Source organism: Chanodichthys erythropterus, chromosome 10 (genome assembly GCF_024489055.1).
Source record: "Chanodichthys erythropterus isolate Z2021 chromosome 10, ASM2448905v1, whole genome shotgun sequence".
Classification (NCBI taxonomy): domain Eukaryota; kingdom Metazoa; phylum Chordata; class Actinopteri; order Cypriniformes; family Xenocyprididae; genus Chanodichthys; species Chanodichthys erythropterus.
Genome location: NC_090230.1, coordinates 27,256,654 through 27,282,637, shown reverse-complemented (window position 1 = coordinate 27,282,637; position 25,984 = coordinate 27,256,654). Strand labels below are relative to the sequence as shown.

The 25,984-nt window shown below is 41.3% G+C and overlaps 1 long non-coding RNA gene across 1 annotated transcript; it reads left to right on the top strand.

The window, feature by feature from the left end:
* The first annotated feature begins 21,548 nt into the window (after nucleotides 1-21,548).
* LOC137028823 (uncharacterized) lies at nucleotides 21,549-22,778 on the top strand. The gene is made up of 3 exons (XR_010896206.1): nucleotides 21,549-21,613; nucleotides 22,290-22,367; nucleotides 22,524-22,778. It is a non-coding gene; the product is annotated as an uncharacterized lncRNA (long non-coding RNA).
* Nucleotides 22,779-25,984: the final 3,206 nt, after the last annotated feature.

Sequence of the window (25,984 nt, the reverse complement as noted above, 5' to 3'; positions counted from 1 at the left end):
AGGCGTCCGCGGACGTGCACGCTAAACAGTCAACGCAGGCGGTGCTTAAGTTTGAAACAAGAAGCAAAGGGACGCATAAAGAGCCACGCCCATACTGCTACAGATGCGGTGGTGATCACAAACAGCAGGGATGTCGTTTTCTGCAAGAGCAGTGCCACAAGTGTGGTAAGAAAGGGCACATTAGGAAAATGTGTAGAGTTGGTTTGCCCTCCACCTGGTTTAAGCCTAAAGGGGGAGGAGGGAAATACAAGCAACAGCAGTCTAGCACACAGAAACATGGATCAGCTCATCACATTAGTGACACGCCGGAAACCAGTGCCAGTGACCAGCAGGAAGTCTTCACTATGTACAGTGTGGTGGAAACTAAAATTCCAAAAGTTTCTCCAATCACCTTGCTTTTAAAAGTGAATGACACCGAGGTAAATTTTGAAGTGGACACGGGCTGCAGTGTCACTATTATGTCGAACGTGGAATATGTTAAGTTGTGGAATGTGGGTCAAGTTCCTGATTTGAAAGATTGTTCTCTTAACCTGAAAACTTATACTGGTGAGTCAGTAGAGATACTGGGGTCTACAGATGTGATCGTTCGACATGGAAATCAGGTGAAAGAACTTCCTGTGGTGGTGGTGTCTTCGGAAGGACCAAATCTTCTGGGACGGGGATGGATTAAAGAGTTAGACATATGCTGGAGTGCAGTGAATCAAGTAAACGCAGAAACTATGACACTTCAGGAGGTGTTGACCAGACATGAAGCTGTGTTTAAAGAGGGCTTAGGGACCTGGACAGGCCCCCCAGCGAAAATTCATGTTGACAAGGATGCGGTACCAAGGTACTATAAGCCCAGGCCGGTACCTTATGCATTGAAAAAAAGTGGAAGTGGAGTTAGAGCGGTTACTCAATGACAAAATTTTAGAACCTGTCAAATTTTCAGAGTGGGCGGCACCAATCGTACCTGTCCTTAAACCAGATAATTCAGTGAGGATCTGTGGAGATTACAAGCTTACCGTTAATCAGGCATCCAAACTGGAACAGTACCCCATTCCCAAACTGGAGGACCTGTTGGAAAAGTTAGCAGGAGGTGACAAGTACAGTAAGCTTGATCTCAGTCATGCTTATCAGCAAGTGATCTTGGATGAAGACTCTAAGAGATATGTAACGCTGAACACTCACAAGGGATTATTCACGGTCAATAGACTGCCTTTTGGTGTGGCTTCCAGTCCTGCCATTTTTCAACGAATCATGGAGGGCTTACTACAGGGTATTCCTTGGGTAGCGATATACCTAGATGACATTCTCATAACAGGCCGAAATGATCAGGAACATCTGCACACGCTCAGTGAGGTTCTGAAGCGGCTTATGGATGGCGGAATGAGGCTAAAAAGAGAAAAGTGTGCATTTATGCAGCGAGAGGCAGAGTTTTTGGGCCATAGAGTGGACTCTACAGGTCTTCGTCCACTTTTGAACAAGGTGGAGGCTCTTCAAAAAGCACCAGCTCCCCGAAATGTGACCGAATTGAAGGCATACTTGGGGTTGCTCAATTATTACCACAGGTTCCTGCCAAATTTGTCAACCGTGTTGGCCCCCTTACATAATCTCTTGAGAAAAAGTGTGAATTGGCATTGGAGTAGTGAACAGCACGAGGCGTTTGAGAAATCCAAACAGCTCATTCAGTCTCCTGAGGTGCTGGTTCATTATGATACTCAAAAAGACCTCATCTTGGCCTGTGATGCGTCTCCTTATGGGGTGGGGGCTGTTTTGTCACATCGAATGGAGGATGGCCACGAGAGACCCATCAGTTTCATGTCTAGAACTCTCACTCCATCAGAACGCAATTATTCACAGCTCGACAAAGAGGGGCTCGCTGTTATTTTTGGAATTCAGCGTTTCCACAAATATCTGTTTGGAAGGAAGTTCACAATTTGCACAGATCACAAACCGCTGATATCCCTCTTGAGTGAAATGAGAGCTGTTCCACAATTTGTGTCACCGCGAATTCAGAGGTGGGCAGTTATGATGCAGGCTTATGAATATACTATTGTTTATAAGCCTGGGAAGGAGCATTCCAACGCTGATGCCTTGAGTAGGTGTCCGGTTCGCGATGTTTCTCCAGAAACCTGTTCAGAGGACCGAATATTAATGATGGAAGACATTCCCTTGGTATCAGCCAAGAATGTTTGCACCTGGACTGGTAAGGATCCCATTCTGGCTCGCGTACGACAGGTGGTGCTGACGGGGTGGCCGAAGCTAGATGACGACATTGAGGCTTTGGCAAAGAGTTGTTTAACATGTCAGGAACACAGGAAAGCTCCCGCCACTGCACCACTTCATCCATGGGAGTGGCCAGAGAAGCCGTGGGAAAGGATACACATAGATTATGCAGGTCCATTCCTTGGCCACATGTTTTTGATTCTCATTGATGCTCACTCGAAGTGGATGGACGTATATCCTGTTTCCACTACTTCATCTGGAACTACTATTGATTGCCTAAGAAAGAGTTTCAGCAATCATGGACTGCCAGAAATGTTAGTTTCTGACAATGCTGCCTACTTTGTGAGTACTGAGTTCAAGGACTTCATGAATAAAAATGGCATCAAACATGTCACGTCTGCTCCTTTTCACGCTTCATCCAACGGCTTGGCTGAACGAGCCGTTCAAACATTCAAAACTATGATGAAAAAGGCAGGAGAGGGCAGTGTAGCAACCAAATTGGCGCGTGTACTGTTCAGCTACAGGATCACCCCACAGTCCACTACAGGGTTGAGTCCTGCAGAAATGCTGTTGGGACGTAAACTGCGTTCCACTCTTGATTTATTGCATCCAGACTTGCAACAGAAGGTGCGAGAAAAACAAATCAAACAAAAGCAATATCATGACAACAAATGGCAAAGAAGATGTTTTCAAGTTGGTGATACAATTTTGACATGGAACTTTAGTTATGGTCCCAAGTGGATTCCGGGGTTCATTACTAAAGTGACAGGCCCTCTCTCGTACCAGGTCATGCTCGGAGATGGCAAAACAGTGCGTAGACATGTGGATCAAATCCTCTCTCAGGATGTGGAAAATTTGGAGTCAAGAGAGAAGGTGTGTGGGGATGTTTCCTTGGACACATCAGAGTGTAGTGGAACTGCCACTGTTTGTGGAGACACTGTGACAGAGCCTGTGATTTTAGGCTCTCAGAATCAGCCAGAGACTGTTGATAGGCAAAGTTCAATCCCCGAGGTCCGTAGGTCCCAAAGGACTGTTAAAAGACCCAAACACCTAGAAGACTTTGTGTTGTAAAAACAAAAACAAACAAACAATATATTTGGATGTTGTTATCTTTAAAGGGGGGAAAGAATGTAGTAACTTGGAAATGTGATATTTCAAAAGAATTATTATTTTTGGTTTTCATTTAAGAGTTAAGCAACGAAATGTTTATTTCATAGTTAAGGTTCCTATCCAGTTAGGTGAACTAAAAAAAAAAAAGAAGAAGTCCTGCGTGACTTACGTTAATATACGCATTTGCACTACAGTGTTGTGAAGGGAAATAAATCCTGCTGCGTTGTATGGATCAGCATAACGTCTCCAGTCTATTCTTTGCTTGAGGGACAAGTTATTACAAGCTCATTCAGTCAAACTGACGGATAAGCTTTATTTGTAGGGCAACCTTATGATTTGAAACGATTTGTTTAAATGGAAGTTCCCCAAACCAGAAGTGCAACCCATAATCCAAAAAGCAGGAGGCTAGTCGGGAATAAGATGGATAAGAAGTGTGTTTTTGATTGTGAGGGAAAGATAACCTTGCTTCCCAATGAACCCAGTGGAGCTGAGAGATTTGTGCTCAAGCATTACATTGATGCGTTCTTGATATTTGTTATTCACCAGTAGTAAAAAGTATGCGTATTTGGCGTGCTGTCAGAGGAGAGGGCTCTGAGCTCTGTATTTGACCTGAACCCGGAGTACTCCCCCCGCAAGTGTGAGGAGACTGGGTGGTGGAGGGATGCTGAAAAACTTGAGGAATATGGGTGAATCGACTGTGTCTATATATATGCTTTCGTTCAAGCTGATTAAGATATGTTGATTACTGATTGCTAACAGCTGGCTGAAATGACATGATGAACAGTCAGATTATTTGAATATTGCTCCTTCCGAATTTTGTTAATAAACATTATTTAAAATAACCATAGAAACTGATAGTTTCAATTACTTTTTTATTGGTTAAAATTAATGGAGAATATTTTGTGTTTTTCCATTGCCGCCCGAGCTCTCGGGATCTGCGCTTATGGTTTCATGAACAAGGCCCAGCTGGATTTACAGATCATTTGAAATTGAAAAATGGAGCTGGCACAGCTGTAATGATCCCGGTCAATGAGTCAGAACCAGTGGTGAGTAAAATGCAGATGCAAATTATATATTTTATAGGGTGTAGGGGCGGACTGGGACAAAAATTCAGCCCTGGAACTGAAGCCACACCAACACAGCACCACCCATGACGACGCGCATTTCCAAAAAAAAGTACACTTCCATAATGTACTTAGTGTTCTGTTTTCACACACTACTTGTACTTAATATTACTAAAAATTCTTCTTTAATACTTTGTAGCATCTGGATGCAAATCACCAATGAATGAACGGGTCTGGACCATGTAGCTTTTTGTCACATTTTATTACCCCCCAAAGACTACAAACTACAAACATACTGAACTTTCTTATGGCACCTATGGGAGCATCCAAAGGTGCAAGACTGACCTCCTGTTGAGCCAGAGACAGACTCAGTGATGTCAGGAGACAACCCAATTTACACACGCATACCTATATACACTCTAAAAAATGCTGGGTTAAAAACAACCCAAGTTGGGTTGAAAATGGACAAACCCAACAATTGGTTTGTTTTAACCTAACTGTTGGGTTAAATGTTTGCCCAACCTGCTGGGTAGTTTTACTTAACTACTGTTTAAAAATTACAGTATTGCTTACTTAAAATGTACCCAAAATATCTTGAAAATTAACATACATTAATATGTTTAATAAATGAACATTTTAATTTCATTTTAGATTCATTTTAAGTCAGCCATATAGTCATTTTCAAACAATAGTTGAGCTACCCAGCAGGTTGGGCAAACATTTAACCTAACAGTTGGGTTAAAACAACCCATTTGCTGGGTTTGTCCATTTTCAACTCAACTTGGGTTGTTTTTAACCCAGCGTTTTTTAGAGTGTATATAGGTATGTGTGTGTAAATTGGGTTGTCTCCTGACATCACCCAGTCTGTGTTTTGAGTTAAACCTTGTTTGAACATCCCACCGAAGACCCTCCTGGGTCAATAGCTGGAACGCACTGAAACCTCTGCAGAATGACGTGCATCTTCTTCTGAACTACAGCATCCAAAATTGCCTATGCAAGTGTAAGAAACATTTCTTCCGCTGCTTTTAAAGCTCACATTTGCTGAACTGATTTTGTGCTGGCTTTAACTGTCTGTAATTTGCCATTTACCTTTGATCAGTTCTGTTTTCTTGACTTTACTTTCTATGTATGTTCCCTTGTTATATTTTAGCCATATAGTCATAGTTTGTATCTATTAAATCCATTATAATTATATTTTTATTGTCTCTGTTGCTGTCCATTTATAAAACCAAGTCCCTTCAACGTTTGATTTCGCTTATGCTTTTATAAGTACTTAGATCGTCTCGGTTACAAAGGTAACCCTCGTTCCCTGAAGGAGGGAACGGAGATGTACGTCGGACAGACCGACGAATAGGAATCTCGCTAGAGAGGCCAATCTACTTCGAGTGTAACTAAAACGAGACAATGCACATTGGCATGCAATCATATGCATCAGCTGCTCGCCTCGCAGCGCGGGTATATAATGAGCAGCAGGTGCGTTGCATCTTCAGGTTTTCGCTGAGGAGCCGAACCGGATAGGCGGCAGCATCAGCGGGGTACAGCGACTGTGGCGACGGGACGTACGTCTCCGTTCCCTCCTTCAGGGAACGAGGGTTACCTTTGTAACCGAGACGTTCCCATTCAGTCGGTCACGTTCGACGTACGTCGGACAGACCGATGAATAGGAATCCCTACCAAAGCGCCACAGGAGCTGCCCCCTTCCAGCGCTCTGTTGTAAGCCACCTGAACCCCCTTGCCTGAGGATGGTGGGACAGGGCTAACACAGAGAGAGTCGATCACTGCTGTTCCCCAAAAACCCATTCAGTGAGACTATTGGATAACGCTGGGAAAGCGTACCCTTTCGCTGGGAAAGGAACGCTGCGGAAGCCACATCCTTCCCCGAAGGAGTTATGTGGAGAAGTACATATGGACTAACCCTGTAGGGCTGTGCTACATATGGAAGAACTGGGGTGACTCCAACTCGATAGAGATGGGTTCTCCCAGAGGGAAAGACACGGGCTTCGTTTAAGAGCAGCCGTGGAAAAAGCCATATGGGATCCCCGTAGGGTCACACATATGGAACCCAGCCTAAATCCGGTTCTCAAGGATACAACGGAGTATAGGCCTGGCGCCAGACGCTCCGCCACGTCGGCTGCCGAAGGGTAACCGGAGGACTCAACAGGGTCTGCCCGTAGGGACTCTCTGGAGAATAGAACGCGCATGTAGCGCAGCAAGCCGACACTAAGCCGGGGCCTCTCCGTGCCTCTGACCTGAGGCGAGAACACGGGAGGAGACCGGCTCGACACGAAGGCTATAGTATCTAGCGAACGTGTTAGGTGTCGCCCAGCCCGCAGCTCTACAAATGTCTGTCAGCGAGGCGCCACGAGCCAGCGCCCAGGAGGATGCGACACCTCTCGTGGAGTGAGCATGCAACCTGAGCGGGCAGGGCACGCCCTGAGCTTGGTAAGCCAGGGCGATGGCATCCACTATCCAGTGGGCCATCCTCTGCTTGGAGACAGCCTTTCCCTTCTGCTGGCCTCCATAACAGACAAGAGCTGGTCTGAGGTCCTGAGGCTTTAGGTTCTGTCTATGTACAGTCGCAAAGCGCGGACTGGACAGAGTAAAGCCAGGGCTGGGTCTGCCTCCTCCGAGGGCAGCGCTTGCAGGCTCACCACCTGGTCCCTGAAGGGAGTGGTAGGAACCTTGGGCACATAGCCAGGCCGGGGTCTTAGTACCACGTGGCTATCACCCGGCCCGAACTCCAGGCACGATTCGTCGACCGAGAATGACTGCAGGTCCCCTACCCTCTTGATGGAGGCCAATGCCACCAGCAGCAAAGTCTTCATAGACAGAATCTTTAAGTCTGCTGACAGCAAAGGCTCAAAGGGAGCAATCTGAAGTGCTCTCAGCACCAGAGTGAGGTCCCAAGAGGGTATGGAGAGGGGACAAGAAGGATTTAACCGTCTCACCCCCTAAGGAACCTGATGACCAGGTCGTGCTGACCAACAGATTTGCCATCTAAGTGGTCGTGGTAAGCGGATATAGCAGCAGTATGGACTTTGAGGGTGGAGGGGGGACAGCCTACGCTCCAACCCTACTGCAAGAAGGAAAGCACGACTCTGATCAAGCATATTCGGGGGTCTTCCCGGCGAGAAGAGCACCACTCGACGAACAGGTTCCACTTTGAGGCGTAAGCACGTCTCGTAGACAGTGCACGTGCCGAAGTGATGGTGTTAAGTACCTCAGGGGGTAAGTCACCTAGAACCTCCGCATCCCGTCCAAGGGACCAGACATAGAGTTTCCAGAGGTCTGGACGCGGGTGCCAAAGAGTGCCCCGTCTCTGAGAAAGAAGTTCTTTCCTCAGAGGGATGGGCCAGGGAGGGGCTGTCGCGAGGAGTGAGAGTTCTGGGAACCAGGTCCGGTTGGGCCAGTAAGGCGCAACTAACAAGACCTGCTCCTCGTCCTCCCTGACTTAGCACAGGGTCTGTGCAAGTAGGCTCACTGGGGCAAACGCATATTTGCGCAGGCCCCGGGGCCAGCTGTGAGCCAGTGCATCTGTCCCGAGTGTCCCCTCGGTCAGAGAGTAAAACAACTGGCAGTGGGAGGTTTCTGGTGAGGCAAACAGGTCTACCTGAGCCTCTCCGAATTCTCTCCAGATCAGCTGAACCACCTGGGGGGTGGAGTCGCCACTCTCCTGGCAGCGCAGCTCGTGATAGCTCGTCGGCCACATGGTTGAGCACACCGGGGACATGAATGGCGCGAAGCAACCTCAGAAGCTTCCGACTCCACAGGAGGAGATGGGAGGCGAGTTGCGACATGCGACGGGAGCGTAGACCACCTTGACGGTTGATGTACGCAACGGTCGCAGTGTCCGTACGGACCAGTACATGCTTGCCCCGTAGCAGGCCTTTGAGGCGGCTCAGAGCAAGGCGTACTGCCAGCAACTCGAGGCAATTGATGTGCCAATGCAGATGGGGTCCCGTCCAAACCCCTGAGACTGCATGCCCGTATTACGTGGCACCCCAGCCGGTGGCAGAAGCATCTGTGAACACCACAGCATGCCGGGACACCTGTTCTAGGGGCACTCCTGCCCGAAGAAACAAGGGGTCCGACCACGGACTGAAGGTTCGGCGGCACTCCTGAGGGATTGGCACCCGGAACGTGCCGTGCTGCCACGCCCATCTCGGGACTCGGCCGTGAAGCCAGTGCTGAAGCGGTCTCATATGAAGCAGACCGAGCGGTGTTACAGCCGCAGCAGCCGCCATATTCCCCAGGAGCCTCTGAAAGAACTTCAGTGGGACCGCTGTCCTGCCATTGAATGTATTCAGGCAGTTCAACACTGACCGAGCACGTTCCTCTGTGAGGCGTGCTATCTGCTCGACCGAATCCAACTCCATACCGAGAAAAGAGATCCTCTGCACCGGGGCGAGTTTGCTCTTTTCCCAGTTGACCTGAAGCCCCAACTGGCTGAGGTGTCTGAGCACCAAATCCCTGTGTTTGCACAACTGATCCCGGGACTGTGCTAGAATGAGCCAGTCATCGAGATAGTTGAGAATGCGAACACCTGGTTCTCTCATGGGAACAAGGGCTCCCTCCACGACTTTCGTGAAGACGCGGGGAGACAGGGCCAGCCCGAAGGGTAGGACTCTGTACTGATATGCTCGACCTTCAAACGCGAATCTCAGGAATGGCCTGTGTCGCGGAAGAATTGAAACATGGAAGTACGCGTCCTTCAGGTCAATCGCTGCAAACCAATCTCGGGGACGGATGCACTCGAAAATGCGTTTCTGCGTGAGCATTTTGAATGGTAGCTTGTGGAGGCTCCGATTCAAAACTCGCAGGTCCAAGATCGGTCGTAACCCGCCGCTTTTCTTGGGTACAATGAAGTAGGGGCTGTAGAACCCCGACCTCAAATCGGCTGGAGGGACCGGCTCTATCGCGTCCTTCGCCAGTAGGACTGCGATCTCCGCACGCAGGACAGGGGCATCGGCATCTTTCACTGTAGTGAAGAGGACGTCCCTGAACTTGGGGGGGGGAAGCGGGGCGAACTGAATCGCGAAGCCGACCCTGATGGTCCGAAGGAGCCAGCGAGACGGACTGGGGAGCGCTAACCCGGCTCGCAGAGACCGTACAAGCAGGACCAAAGGGACCACCGGTGTACCCGCAGCAGGGCAGCGAGGTGGAACACAGGGACACGGCTCGGGGGGCTCTCTTTGTGAGGCGTCACAGTGTGCTAGGCAACACTTACCTGGCTCCACGGATGGACAGAGGGAGCAGTCGAGGCTTTGGCTGCCCGCTGCTCGCTGCTGTCCGCTGGCGACAGAAGAGGGGGATGAGAGTGGTGAGGTTTTTCTCCTCCCACTGCTCTCCAAACCCTCTTCAGACCTGGAAATGGAGGAACTGCTCTTTGAAATTTGGGTACCGCTGCCTCTTGGGTCAGTGGCGGAACAGAAACAAACCCAATAAAGGATTTACCACCTGGCCCTCCTCCAGGGGTGGAAGAGCAGCCCCACCCATCTCTGGGTCGCCCGTCTCAGGGGTGATTCTCACCAACCAGTTAAACAGCTGCAGAGACGGGAGGCGTCATCTCCCCGCAATGGATACAGCAGAGCCTGCTGGGCCGGAGTTTCTTGCAGGGGACGACACCCTTGGCGACGAGCAGACTGAGGGGCGACCCAAGAGGAACTCAATGGTTTGTCATGGGAAGCTCCCCGATCCGCTACTAACTGAGGAGAACTGCTGGGCTCAGTCCTCGACAGTGTCACCGAAAGGCCACCTCGTAAGATGGGAGCATTGAGAAAGCATTTAGCTTGACAACCTCTCACACCTCACAAGGTAAGCCAGGGGGCACTTCCGGACCACGGAGGTGGACATCGTCTGGCTGAGGGCCTGCGCCGTGACTTTGATCACGGTTAGTCAACAAGCGCAGCTCAACCCCAGCACAGAACTACCCTCATGCAAAAAGAGTGCCTTGGCCTCACATGCAGGGTGGGTGTGGTCTGTGTATAGCCACCCCATCCAAGAGGGTAGTGAGAGAGGAAAAACTTATGCAGATTCTGGCACCTTTGGCATTCCATATTTATGGCACCAATATACCCCCATACTGCCAAGTTTTCCATGCACATCTGGAAGACCCAGGAAAGCATGGCTGTAAACTCTGAATCTGAGTCAGCATAAGCACACACCATTACAGTGGGCAGCGTCACCCTCATTTCCAGAGAATAACAGCACTCTCTCCGATGCTGCAATCGACGTCTGTCCCTCAGCTGGAGCTCTGAATGAAATGCTAGGTTCCCCTATGAAAAAGGACCAGCAATCCAATCCAGAAACTGCACAGCTTGCAATGCGCTAGAGAGGGAGGGGCCCTAGGGGGTTGGTTCCCCGAAGGAACCCCTCAACCTCATGTCACCCAAGCCATATCAGCAAAGAAGACCTCTTCTGGTGCACCAGAGAGGGCGCTACAATGGAGATTACGCAAGGGAACCGCGCATCTAGAGCGCCGAGCGAGCGCTGGGTTGCCGTGACAACCCGCGCTGCAGCCCGGCAGCTCGACGGCACACGACACGCAGAGGAGCGAGAGGTTTGCTCTCGCTGATCTCCACGGTCTCCCAGAGTGTCGGGCAGACCCGCGGCTGTGCTTTTACACACAAGCGGCAGCTGGCCAACAACAGAGGGGACTCAAGCTTCCCGGAGAAAGAAGAGTCACGACTGGCGTGTCGACGTGATCATGTTCTCATATGAAAACATGAACACCCACGAACATCATTTCAGCACGCGCCCAGACATGCGAAACGGTGATCGTGGCCGTCAGTGAGGACAGGAACGATCGCATCCAGAAACACAAGTAGGATGTCGTCTTTAAAAAGACGCGAATCTACTTGTGTAAGCTCTTTCAGGGACTTTACTCTTTTAGAAGTGCTGAAGCACGCAGGGGAACGGCCACCGCAACACAGACAGGGATTGTGCAGCCTGTCATGTGCTTTCTCTCTCTTTGAAGGCGCTCACTCTTACCAGCCGTAAAAACGGCTTTTCAGCACTCAAAAGCGCACCGTACCGGCCGTGAGAACAGCCTTCTGACGCTGTCAAACAGCTATTTGCTCAAAAGCGGCAAACGAAACAAAAACAGAAAAAGAGAGGACTTCGACCCCGCTGCTGTGCTGTTCGCCCGCACTCGGAAAAAAAGAGAAGTTCAACCAAAAAGCTTGACTCGTCTTCTATCAGACACTCGCTTGCAGAGAACAGGAACAAACACCGTTCGGCTCCGAAGCGAAAAGCTGAAGATGCAACGCACCTGCTGCTCATTATATACCCGCGCTGCGAGGCGAGCAGCTGATGCATATGATTGCATGCCAATGTGCATTGGCTCGTTTTAGTTACACTCGAAGTAGATTGGCCTCTCTAGCGAGATTCCTATTCGTCGGTCTGTCCGACGTACGTCGAACGTGACCGACTGAATGGGAACTGAGATTTTCCTTGGGGCCAGAGGAAAATTCATTTTTAAGAGCTGATAAGACAAATAGATCAGTTTTTCTAAATGAATTCTAAAACTAGAACTAATTCTGGATCATATATATATATATATTCATAATTGGTGATAATCTGTTCTAACTGATTATACATAATCCCCTTTTTAGTCATATTATATTGGTTAATCATAACGCATTATGATTAGTTATAGGTATATTTCACCCATAATTCGAGCTAATGGGCTGAGTCATTACAACTTCTTAAGCTAATCTTAAGAAAATCTAAGTGTACTTAACTGTGCTATTTTGAGACACCATGAATATGTATTTAGTTAACCCATAAGTGTACAACAAATTGTAACTAAATACATTTTAATACAGAGATAGTTTGCTAAAAGGACAATTTACTTCATATTCATGCTGTCTCGAAATAACACAGTTGAGTACACTTAGTTGTTCTTAGGATTATCTTAAGAAGTACTAAAGAAATATTTTGTTGCATATTAAGTACAAAATTAGTGTGTGAAAATGGAACATTTTATGTATATTTGTTACGGTTGTGCTGGTGTAGAGATGAGGCAGATACGGATTTCCACATTAACAGATACTTTAATCCAAAAGGGCAAGAAGAACCAAGCATACAACATCAACATAACATTTTAACAAAACAGAGAACGGACAAGGAGTGCAGGGAGTGAGTGCATTATAAAGGGAGTGCAGATGATAGAGTCCAGGTGCAGGTGATCCGTGATGATGAAGAGCTGACGAGGGAAGTGAGTGCAGGTGTGGAGAACAGGAGGATCTTGGGAAGTGGAGTCCAGGGGAACAAGGGATCCGTGACAATATTATGGAAGTGTATTTTTTCACCTGGGTTGCTATACGTTTTTGACTTGCTAGACTATATTATTATTATTGCAAGTAGCCTACAGCAGTCTGTTTACCCTAAATTCCCAGCTTATTTACTGATATTTCAGTCATGTAATTCAGTAACAGGCTAGCTAACACTTGTAACCAATTATCATGAAGCCAAGGCCTTTTAAAATATATGGGGGTTGTACGCTAAGCTTACAACTGTTTAATACAAAAAAACAAAAAACACTGGAGCTAACTGACAGAAGTAGCGTGGATTGCGTGAAAATGACTTGAGCTAGCTGTATTTTCTGTTTTTTCTTACCTCTATGGCACTACTGTCCTCCGCTGCAGCAGCTGAATTTAACTCCCTGAGGTCTGAAAACGCGCAGGCGCGTTTTGCAGGATTTTTTTCACATTGCAGCAAAACAGACTTAAAATACTCCGTCATTTCTTGTCATAGAGACATAAGTAATATATCAACTGAAACTATAGAATGTTTTCTTTTATTTGTGTACACTCAGAGTAAAAACACAATGTTTTGCTTTTTGTAAAATAAAGAAAACTAACATGATGCGTGATTTCTCGTCTCCCTCTGAACGAACTCCAATCTGATAGTTCTCAGAAAATAAACTGTAACTTATGAATACTAATGACAAAAAAAAATTACACTTATGTCTAAAGAAACGTTGAAATGTCAAAGCAAAAAACATTCTGTATTTATGTAATCTGTATGAAAAGAGAGCCATGTCAGAAGTCTGTGATTCAGCTCATTACCCGCTAATGTGGCCAACCAGCGCTATTCAGAGGCAAATTCAGAGGCAATACATGCATTCATTGTCTCAATCGTGTATTTATTGTCTTGAAAAGTGTTTATTTGGATGGTAAAGCCATGGTTAGCAATCTCTAGAAGACACGCCGTTAGTTCCTAGTTCCTTTTCTTCTTTATATGAATTTGTGGCCTAAATGTGTACAGAGAGCTTCAAGTATGAATTAAAAACACCATTCCTGAAATGTCCTCTTCTTCTTTAGAATAATTTGTGGCCTAAAGGTGTACAGAGAGCGCCCTACAATTACAAATACAATTATTTTAAATTCTAATAATATTTTGCAGTATTGCTGTTTATGATGAGCTGAGACATTATTACAGAGGGTTTTTTTCACAGCCTACCTGACTGAAAGTCCTCATTAATATGCAAGTCATTTCAGGTTATTATTATGTGATTCTTTTGTCTTCTCAGGTGTAAATGACCCATTATTCATGCAGATTCACGCCTCCACGCATACTGTGTTTCTTGACAAAAAGTGTCTTACAAAATTTAAATCTCTCTATTGTTTTATATGAAGGAGTAGGCAGCATAATTTTTACATAATTCTGAAGCGAAAACTCTAGTCTACAACCTCCACTAACCAGAAGTCTTGTGAACACAGATTTAATATACTTTTCTTGGCCTTATTTCAGTGACTTAAGTTTTTTGTTTTTTCAATAACCACGCATAAACATTATTCCTTCAAAAACACAAACATGTAAATACATGTTCCTCACATATTATTGTAGCCTAGTTTGTGCTGAATACTGTGTAATGACACTTTTGTCATTTATATGTTTATGAACAACTGAAAAAAGCACAAATGTCAGGGCATGTCAAAACTTCTCCAGGCCCCAAATCAGCCTCAGACTCCAGAGGGTTAAACCCTTTGAAAAGAGCTAATATAGGCATTTGGCAGTGTTGTGGAAAATCATAATTAATTTCATATGATTTTTATCTGTATTCTTATGAAATATAATGCTTATGGAATATTGTATGATGTTGGCTTAAGTGGTAATGTTTAACATAGTGTTTAACGTAGATGTCAGAAATAGAAAGAGCAAGATATTGTATGGGAACATGCGAGATGTATGTTAAAAACATGCCTGTGCTAACAATGTGTGGAAAGTTACAGCCACTACTAGATGTTCCTAATATGGTAAAAGGACAGAGGCTTCGGCCTTGAAGGTTAGAGATATAAAAGTGAGGGGAAGCTTTCGTTCTTGGCCTAACACTCTGCAGCTACTTGTGTTTCTATTGACTGATCGACGTTTCTTGCAAGAAATAAAACTTTTGAAAGACAATTGGACGTGTTTGTCTCTTATGCAGTAGAGTTGGTTGATTTTTTTGCCACGACTATTGGTGTCAGAAGGTGGGATAACTTGGACCTTTTGGACCCGAGTGTGGGTCTTAACAGTTAGAGCTAGTTTCTCCGGCTCACCGATTTGAGGCTGACGAAATTGGATAGGGGAGACGTCCAACAGATTATTAGGTGCACGCCGAACAAGGGAAAAAAATCCACAGAGACAGATATGGCCAACATGGGGAAATCTCAGAGTAAGCTTAAGAAAGTATGATAAACCAGTCTACTATCAAAACTGTATGGCCAAAAGAGCATGCTAGATTAGAAAATTAGTTAAGTATCATGATTTTCCAGTAGAGGGAACGTTGAGTGGTCGTCGTAAGGGAATGAGAAGAAGAGAACTGTGATATGGGGATGCTGTGTTTGTGTGAAAGTGGTGTGTGTGTGAAATGTGAGCACACAATAGATTGTAGGCTGGAGGAAGCAGACAGAAGGGAAAGAAGGTCGATGTGAATGTAGCTAACTTACAAAAAAAGTTTTGTTTATTCAGCCATTAAATGGATGGATGACATTAGATGTCTAGAGAACTACAATTTATATAATAACAGTTGAAGGAGAAAGCAGCTACAAGGCTGTCAGTGCAACCTAGTAGTTGAAATATGGGTAAAATAACATTGTGGTTCTGCAAAACAGTAGAAACCATATGGATAATATGTTTTGCATCTGCAGACTAACTATTTGATAGAGGGATAAGTGGCTATAATGAAGAGAAATAAAGCAGCAAAAATGAAAGAACGCCCTGAATGGTTTAGCTCCTCAGTGCTTGAACAAGCTTTTATCACTTTACAGTCCCTCATGCAGTCTCAAAATTCTGGCCAGCTGATAACACCTAGAATATCAAAATCAACCGCAGGCTACCATTCAATTAATTCTACCTGCTCACTCAATGCTATGTTCATTTTGGCCCTTTTTTTGGTTGTCTCAGATGCTCCGAACCTCTAATTTTAACCTTAAATCCATCCCACTGTTTCAGATTTATCAGTGTTAGACAATGAAACCATCTCTTACTTCATCAAAGAAAGTCAGACAGATCAGACGAGAAAAGGCCATTTCATTTACATCTTCACTCTCCAGTCACCTATCCAACTTTACTAAACCCTCCTATCCAACCTACATTTCAGAAAATCACAGGTTAACCACCCATATTTTTATTCCACCTACTGAAGCAGTGTTAAAGTTAATGAGAAATTGAGTGATGATTGACGGTTATTGAAGATACCTGATGTTCACAAGCAGAATCACCAAAAGGGAAAATCATAATTTTTAAGTCAGTGGTTCTGATACTGGTTTGAATTGTTTACATGTGTTTTTAACTCTTTGCCTGCAATTTGACTACTATTCTGGATTCACCAATAAAGCTGCGATCTTACCCAAGTCTCAAGAGCATTATGTTGAAGTACCAAAACTGTATAATAAATTGTTAAAGTATAGACATTTATTTTAAAAATTAAACAAAATCAAAATGACTAAATTTTTAACCAAAATATAAAATAATTCAAAACTAATTTAAAATATGAATAACTTCTATAAGATTATATTACATTATGATAATATTAGTACCTAAATATGCTTAAAAATGGTCATTTATAACACTGAAACTGAAACAGTTTATTTAAAACAGCTTGTGTTATATTTATTCACACTGTTATTAAAAACAACAGTAAAAATGATATATTCATAATACAAACATGCAAAAAAAAGTTACAATCAGAATCATACACTTTAAAAGTATTGTTCAAATTCATTTTCTCCACAAGGATTTCAAATTCTAATGAAGCAAACAAATCAGCTCTGTGCTGGATCACAATAATACAAAGTTTGTTTTTATTATGAATTATTCACTTTACGCAGTCATATGCACATACAGTACGTTGATAACAAATCAAGTAGAAACTGACAGTACAATGTTTAGTGCAGATCTTCTTCACATTCAATTTGTTGATTTAATACATTTCGTAAATAATGTTGACTGTCCTGAGAACTGTGTTAACTGAGGGTTAAATGATGATTTGAGTGTTTCTATATTTCAAAACATCACAAAGCATTTGATTTATGAATTTATGAAGATATATGAATGCTAACTGTAGGTTATTGTTGAACTGAATACATTATATTAATAGAGTGAATAAGCGCCATCTAGTGGTTCATCACAATGAAGCTTTACTCCAGAAAAATTCGACTCCATCTGATCTGCTGAGAGCATCTCAACCTTCAACAAACAAACCTCTCCCATAACCATAAACCAATGCACTTATTATAATAATCATGCAAAATAATAAATGTAAATACATTCCAGGTTTATAAGGTGCAACTACCTTCATCTAAATGTCCTAAATGATATGTGCTTCCAGTAACAGGAAGGTAACTAATTCCATAACATGTAAAACGAGCATTATGATTAGTAAGTGAAGTATTTCATCAGCACCAGCTTAAGTGTGTTTTTTTGTAAATCACGTCAATGGGAATAAAGTTGCAGAAACACTGATCCAGTTAAGATCCACTCAGATCACCTCACTTTTCTCCATCTGTAAGAAAACAATATATTACAGGATGTTAAAGTGAGAGAAATGAACAGATGTAACATTTACAGAAATGTTACCAGTCAGTGAACAAGATTTAGTCTGAAATGTTTATTGATTTTGATGGAAACTTGATGGAAATATCCCAGATAGCAAGCAATGGTTGAAATAATGTTAAATCAATGTTAATGTGTCAATGTTAACTGCATTGAATCAATATCTCTTTTGAACCTGCAATTAATGTTAAAAAATGTTGAAAAAACATTTTGAAAATCAACTTACGCAACTTTACGCCAACTGCTTCTTGGAAGTGGGGCGGAGCTAAAGAGTTCTTTTAGCACTTTCTGCTCTTTCCTCTCCCTGATTGGTGGAATTTCCTGCACAGCATTCAAATAAATAAGCAGAACATTTTTCATTTCATTTCATTAATTATGTTGAGCATTAAAAGAGCCAATTAAAATGATTTGCTCCAATTACGTCTGAATGCCGGTTCAGTATCAGCCGACACGGTTCACATGAGCAGCACAACGCATGCGTGTGATCGGCCAGTAATGAATATTAAATAGCCTAACACTCTAATATATTAAATTAAGTCAATAAAAAGTGAACGGGTTAACTGAATTTCCAGTGATCAATGAGACTCACCAGTGACACAAACACAGAAGCTCCTAATGATGCTGAATCTGCTGCTGCTGATCTGTAGTTGATAGCGTCCAGAGTCGGTGGGTCTGCTGTTTGTGATGGTCAGAGATCCGGTCTGATTCATGTTCAGTCTGTATCTGAGTCTCACAGCATCAACACCCTGTTTTACTGTAAAGATCTTGCTCTGATTTCTGATCTGAGTGATGGGTCTGCATCTAAAACACCATGTCACCACATCAGTGGAGCCGTTTATCACACCAGGATGTAAAGTGACAGATTCTCCCTTCTTCACTGACTTTCTCTTCATTTCATCTCTATCAGCAGGAGAGACACCTGAAACACAAACACAAAAAGTTAATAGTGGACATGTCTTTTTTTTTTCATATAGACCTGCACATGTATTAGACACATACATAGTACAGTGCATTACTACACTGAAATATATCTGTTACATGTACACTCTGTTTTGAACTCATTCTGGACTTGTTGTTGTTGTTCCATTTCCCGCCACTAGTCACTCACCATGGTTACTGAACACCTTACTCACGTTCAGCTGTGTCCAATCATCCCCTCATGTCTCTGTGTATATAAATCCTGTGTTTCCTGTGTATATGTTGGTGTATGTTCCTATCGGTTCCTGTGGATTATCTAGTAAAAGATTTGTTTTGACTATATCTCCTCATCGTGTGCTTTATACACCAGCTACTGTAACAGAATCTTTCTGCTTGATAATATTAGGCAATGTAACATCCCAGATAGCAAGCAATGATCGAAACAATGTTAATGTGTCAACATTAACTACATTGAATCAATTTCACTTTTGCACCCACAATAAATGTTGAAAAAAATTTGAAAATTCAACCAAAAATTAATGGTAATGGCATTGAATCAATGTTTGCACTCTCAGAAAATGAAACCCAACTACAACTGACTTAAACAAGAACTTCTGCTGAGATCTTGAGAGATTTATTGTCTTCTTTTATCTTCAGTTGATTTCAGGATGTGTGGCTTTAAGTCAGTTGTAGTTGAGTTTCATTTTCTGAGAGAGCAAACATTGATTCAATGCCATTACCATTGATTTTTGTTGAAATTTCAACATTTTTTCAACATTAATTGTGGGTGATTCAATGAGGTTAACGATGACACAATAACATTGATTTAATATTATGCAGTCATTATATGAGATCTTTACACATTTTACATCAAATCTTCTGTACTTCCCCAATTAACTTAAAACTAAGAGTATGAAATTACAGATGTGTTTAAAATAAAGAAATGGAATAAACAGGGAAAAAAAACCTGTTAAAAGTGAATGGATCTCCAATAGAAAAACAGCTCAGTGTCACTGGGATGAACATGCTGATATCATTTAAACATAACCTGCTTTTAAACATAATGACTCACCATCAACAGTAACATAGAAGATTATTTCTTTGTCGCTGATATTCAGGATCACTGATATATATTCACCAAAGTCCGTGCTTTTGATGTTCATGATGGTCAGAGATCCAGTCTTATTATTCAGCTTCAGTCTGTCTTTAAATCTCTCTCTGATCTCTTCAGAGCTCTCATTAATTTCATCACACTGAACATCTGTACAGATATCACTGAGATCTCCATTGATGCGGGCGATGCGACTGCCATTAAGATACCAATGAATTCTCTTTTGTTGGTCTGTTTTAACTCCAGTCTTTAGAGTGACTGAATCTCCCTCCATCACAGACACTGACACTGAACCAACAGCAGACACACCTGAAGAAAGAGTGAACGGTTCATTATAAATCACGCCTGGTATTGCCTGTATATAGAGAGTATTTAAAGGAAATATAATTATATTTTCAGAATGACTTTTTTTTTGTTTTGTTTTGGGGTTTTTTAAGTATTACACTGCAAAAACTGCTTTTCTTACTTAGAGTTTTTGTCTTGTTTCTAGTCAAAATATCTTAAAGTTCTTGAATCAAGAAGCATTTTCTTGACAAGTAAAAATTATTTTCTTGTTTTTAGGAAAAATAAGTCAAAATTTAGTGAGATTTTCCTTAAAACAAGCAAAATAATCTGCCAATGGGCTAAGCAAAATAATCTTATTTCAAACCAAAAATAAGCTATATAATCTTGTTTTCAGTTGGCAGATTATTTTGCTTGTTTTACGGAAAAACTTGCTTAATTTTGACTTATTTTTCCTAAAAACAAGAAAATAATTTTTACTTGTCAAGAAAATGCTTCTTGATCTAAGAATTTTTAGATATTTGGACTACAAACAAGATAAAAATTCTAAGTAAGAACAGCTTTTTTTTGCAGTGCAAGCAAATGGTTTTGTCCGACTGGAGACATTTTATCGCACCTGTAGAGCAAAACAGCCTCTTGGTACAAGTGTAATTTTTGTTAAAAATCTAATAACACGAAAACTCTTGACATTTTTCATACTTGGTTTATAATTTATGTTATTGTCACTAAAACTACGAAAACTATTCTGGACACATTTAACCTTTGTTTCCCAGAAAAAAAACAAACATTGGTCCGACGGCGACGTCGTGTCCCCGGCCAAAAATAATCGCGGTAGGACGGCATAAATCTGTAACACAGAACATTTCCTAAAAATGTATTCAGATATGTTTGTACATGTCTATAGTTCAATGGGGTTGCATGTATAATTGTTACTTTGACTTTTAGCTGCGTGTAGTTTAATATATACCCTGTTGTAAATCGGTTGTGAGAAGACTTTTACACGTGTATTACACGTCCATCATGACCCTCTGTGAAATCCTTGTTCAATATGCAAAAGCTGTGATTACACCTTGGTTAATACTGCAATAATTAAATAAAGTGCACCAAGTAGTTTTTAAGAGGGTTTTAAGAGGTTGTGAATAGACGTCCACTGACGTCGTTAACACGTCTCGTCAAGCAAGACTAGCAGGGGAAAAAAATAATTTTCTTTATGAAATACATGATTTGTATACAAAGTAAATATATTTAATTTATCTTGTTTAAATAAATTGTAATCATAAAGTGCCCAGTGTGGTAAAGTGATTGCAAGCTACTGATTTTTAGTCATTATTTCAACCTGATTTATGTAGGTCTATTCGTTGTTATTATTTTCATGGAATGTACATGTAAAACAGATATATATCCGGTCACCATATAGGTCTCAGTAATTGCAAAAACTGCGCTGCCAACATCTGGGGATATTCCAAAATCCCGCGATAGGATAGATTATCTCGCGGTGCCAAGAAAAGAAACTGATGGGAGTTCTGTAAAGTAATGCAATAAAGAATATATGGAGAAGTTTAAGTATTTAAAAAAGACAATATTATTGGAAAGAGTTTGAAGATTTGAATTATGTATGCAATATCAGGATTATTTTATTTATTTATTCTTCTATAGTTAAACCGTGTACGTTTCACACTCCAGACCAGTAGGTGGCGGACATGCACCTTTTACGATGGTTGGCCAATCCGCCAAAAAAACTCGAGAGAAAGATGATTATTTATGATTATTTCGCGCGATAGTGGTTAAGCGTTCACCTGTCCTGGAACATACAACCACGAGGAGAGGAGCAATTGAGGAGGGAGTTGTGTCTGTATATATTTATAAAATCTACTGTTGGGTAAGTACATTTTGTATTATTTGATTAACGTGCTTGAGTTTTACGCGTTTGACACGAAGGAACCGAGAGAAATGATGCGTACATTGTCAACTGAAATTCACCAGGTATGGCTAAAATTAGCTAACGTTAGGCTAAAAATTACCTTGAATTTATACATGGTACACCATAGTATAAAGTATATTTAATGATACAGTCAAAGTTATTACTTTAAATTATTAATGTAGCCTTTTGAGAGTTTCTTTCAGAAAGTAAATTATCTGAAAGAGATTGAAATGTTTAGCTGGATTCGAACATGTTTGTTTTCAGTAACTGCTTTAAAATATTTTGTAATTTTAGAATTGCTAATCATGTCCTCTGAGTACCAAAAGATATGAAACTCAAAAATGTACATAAATTATTTCAGTGTATTTTGTTTACACAGGTGATAGCACACAAAAAAATGTCACTTTTGCCTTTAATATGTCATTCTCATTTAGAAGTAAAAATGTATTCCGTGAGTCCGGGTTTTGCCTGAATATCAACATAATATCCAAAAAAATTGATTTTAAAAAGTGATTTATTTTAATATTTGAGACAACTATGTGCTTTTTTTTTTTTTTTTTTTTTTTATACATTTTGCATGTGTATGTTTATTGTACTTAATGAAATTACATGCAAGGTGTAATTTGTCTCGCAGGGTCGCATAATGAACAGCCATCTTCCAGACAGAGAAATCAGGAATCGTTCTGCAGGCCATCGTGGACAGCCGAAAGAGGCATAGTATTGTTTTCTTGTTTAATGTCATACACCTAAAGATGATTTTTATTTATTTTTTGGTAATTGTACAGTTATGCTGTTATTCATTCATTAATGTGACCTTTCTGACCTTAAATAACTTGCAATTTGCAATAACGTGCAATTTGTCTCTCAGGTTCACATAACGAACAGCCATCTGCCAGACGGAGAACTTATGAAACGTTCTCCAGGCCATCTGGGGCAACCGAAAGAGGCATAGTATTGTTTTCTTGTTTAATTTCATCCACATAAAGAGCATTTTTAATTAATCGTACACTTACAGTGTTCAACAATTAATGTGACATTTTCTGCCTTAAATAGCTTTGTATTATTTTTCACACCTTTTGTTTGTAATGTGTATTCAGTATTGTCTCCTGTCCCAAATTCTTCGCTGGCACTGCAGTCCCAGAGGGCACCCCAGTGTATGTGAGAACTTTAGTCACATCTTATTTTAAACGCAGTCCACCTTAGTGACAACACAGCTCAATATACACTACCAGTCAAAAGTTTGGAAACTGTACTAATTGATTGTTTTTGAAAGAAGTGTGTTTTGCTCATTAAGGCTGCATTTTAAAAAAAGTAAATAAATAATAATAATAAAATAATATTGTGAATATTTTTAATTTTAATAACTATTTTTTATTTTAAAAATAGTATAAAATGTCATTTATTCCTGTGATCAAAGTTACAAAAGCTTTATATTTCAGATAAATGTTGTTCTCTTGAACTCTATACTCATCAAATAATCCTGATAAACAGTTGTGTACAATTTTTCAACATTTATAGTGATAATACATGTTTCTTGAACATTAATTCGGAATATCAGAATGACTTGTGAAGGATCTTGTGACTCTTAAGACTGTAGTAATGATGACAAATTCAGCTTTGAATCACATCTTCTACACGATGGTCCGGAAAAATTAATAACAGCAATTCGTAATGTTGTTTTGCCTCTTGACAGCTGCATCGAGGAGTGAGCACAGACCTGACGGTATGTTTGTTCCAGCCATGGGGTTGTCCTATCCTCAATTGAATTAACATTTTACAATGTTTTATTTATTTTCTTTTTTCATTTTTTTTTTTTTTTTTCAATAGGTGGTACCAGACCCTCAAGGAGCGCCTATCCCATGTCAACCACAAGTAAGAAATATTATATGTGGTGGTTTTAAAACACTGGCCAGTAAAATATAATGCAAATGCAATTTTTGTTAAAGTACTAGTTTATGGTTTTAAACCAAGTATTGAATGACAATAAGTGTTTTTGCTCACTGTTAATTCAGTCTTGCACTTCTGTTTTCACAACCTTATTTTTACCTGAAATCAGCAGGCAAAAAAGACTTGGAAAAAGTGTCCAAATAAACTGTAAAATGTTATGCTCTGCATAAACTCAAATAGCGACTGCAAGTGTCATAATGAAGAATTATTCAGGTGTCCAGTTGTGCGTACATATTACTCTAATTTTTCTTTCAGAATTTCAAAGGAAGTTCTTTTCAATGTTGTTCGATTTGAAAGATCAACTCAAACTCAAAATAGTTGGCATTCTGGACCCTGGCAGGTCTACAACATCTCTAAAGAAGATGGATTCAGAGAGTGACCTAAAACTCTCTGAAGAATCCATCTAAGATGTTGATGTCAAGTTGATCTGTCAAGTTTATCTTATTTCAATTGTTTTCACATTTAGGTCCAGCAACTGTCCAGGGTTGGTGGATATTCTGTTCGAGACTGTCAACAAAGTTATGAACAGAAATAAAAATATATATATTTTCTCCCCTTAGATGCTGTGAAGAGGTGGAGCCCAAATACTACCAACACCGTAATAGATGCAGCAATGGCGGAACATCTGAAGCACGCTCCAGGAAGACCTGGGGGTGGAGGATAGAAAAAAATAAGCCAAACCGCTGTAATGTGTTTAAGGGAAAGTTCACCCAAAAATGACCAAAAAAACCTCATGTTTCAGACCTGTATAACTTTCTAATTTCGGCTGAAAACAAAGATATTTGGAAGAATGTAACCAAGCAGATCTCACCGCCTTAACTATCATAATTTTTTTCTATAATGGTAGTTAATGGGTTGTGAGATCTGCTTGGTTATAAACATTCTTCCAAATATATTTGTGATCAGCAGAACATAGAAAGGTATAGAGATTTGAAACATGAGGGTGAGTAAATAACAGAATTTTCATTTTTGGGTGAACTATCCCTTTATATAATTAAGTATTTTGTACTTGTTGTGTTAATTTGGTTAACAGATGCTAAACCGTTCCAAAAACATAAAAAGTGCTAAATCAGAACATGCTTCTTTTTTGCTTATGTCCACAAATAATGTGTTCTTGTTCGTGATGTACACGTGTTTTTTTAATGTATGTTCAGGTCTGACTGGACCGATTTTGAACCTTTTGTCAAGTTAAACCTCAAGACATAATTAATTGCCTTTCACGATGTTACACAATGGGTGTGTGATTATTTCATAATTAGGCTTATATACACTTGAAATATGCAGCAACACATTTACACGTCCAGAAGACGACGCACTGACACGTCCAGAAGACGACACATTTAGACGTCCACGGACGTGCAGAAAAGACGTGCAGTTCACGTCCAGAAGACGTCAAAGACGTCGGTTCAACTTTCATTTTGGAACTATTTTTCAACCATGACGGGACGTGTCGGACGGACGTCTTTTCAACGGCCAATAGACGTCCGAATGTTTGCTGGGCTGCCTGTCAAGTGATATACGAAACTGACAATGATTTTATCTTTTTTAAACAAATGAAAGGCAATGTGGATAAAAATTCACAGCCACGATGTACGGAACACAACTCAAAGATATATAAAAAAAAAAAAAAGAATAAAAACATTTTTTATCAATAAACTTTAAAATATATATATTAATAACTGCAGAAAGGCCACACTGCAGATATAGATATACATATCATATGTCGGCAAATCAAATTACATCGGCTAAATTACTTTAACTCATCTACAGCGCAACACTGATGCACCAAAAAACAAAACAAAAATTAATTTAATTTAAAAAATATATATATAGGCCTATATATATATTTTTTTTCAAACATTAATTTACAGAATTGAATTAGAACAGAATATACCGTTCTAATAAATGAAAATAGCCTAACCTATTAAAAAAAAAAAAAAAAATGAAATATGATCGTCAAACTGCAAAATGCCTAAAGTGCAGGGGAACATATATTCAAAACACGAGCCAGAAATAGTTAAATTAGATAACCCAGAGTGATCAATAAATAAATAAAAATTAGAAAAATTATTAAAATAACGAAAGTATAGCTAGAATCTTTTTAACTGCAGAGACAATAAACGCTAAACTGGAGTGGCAGCTAACCAAAATACGTGACTGTTACGTAACTGCAACGTAATTTGGTGACCAAACTTTCGTCGTGGCGACGTAACTAGTTACGTCGTGGCAACCGGAAAAGTGAAAGGTGCCTATACGTCGCCACAACGTAACTTTGTGACGTTGCCAGTTAGTAACTGCGACGTCGTGGCAACGTTGTGTATCAATAGTTGTGTGTTGGTCATCAGTTGGTAATTCTTATATTTATTTATTTTTCTATGGGCG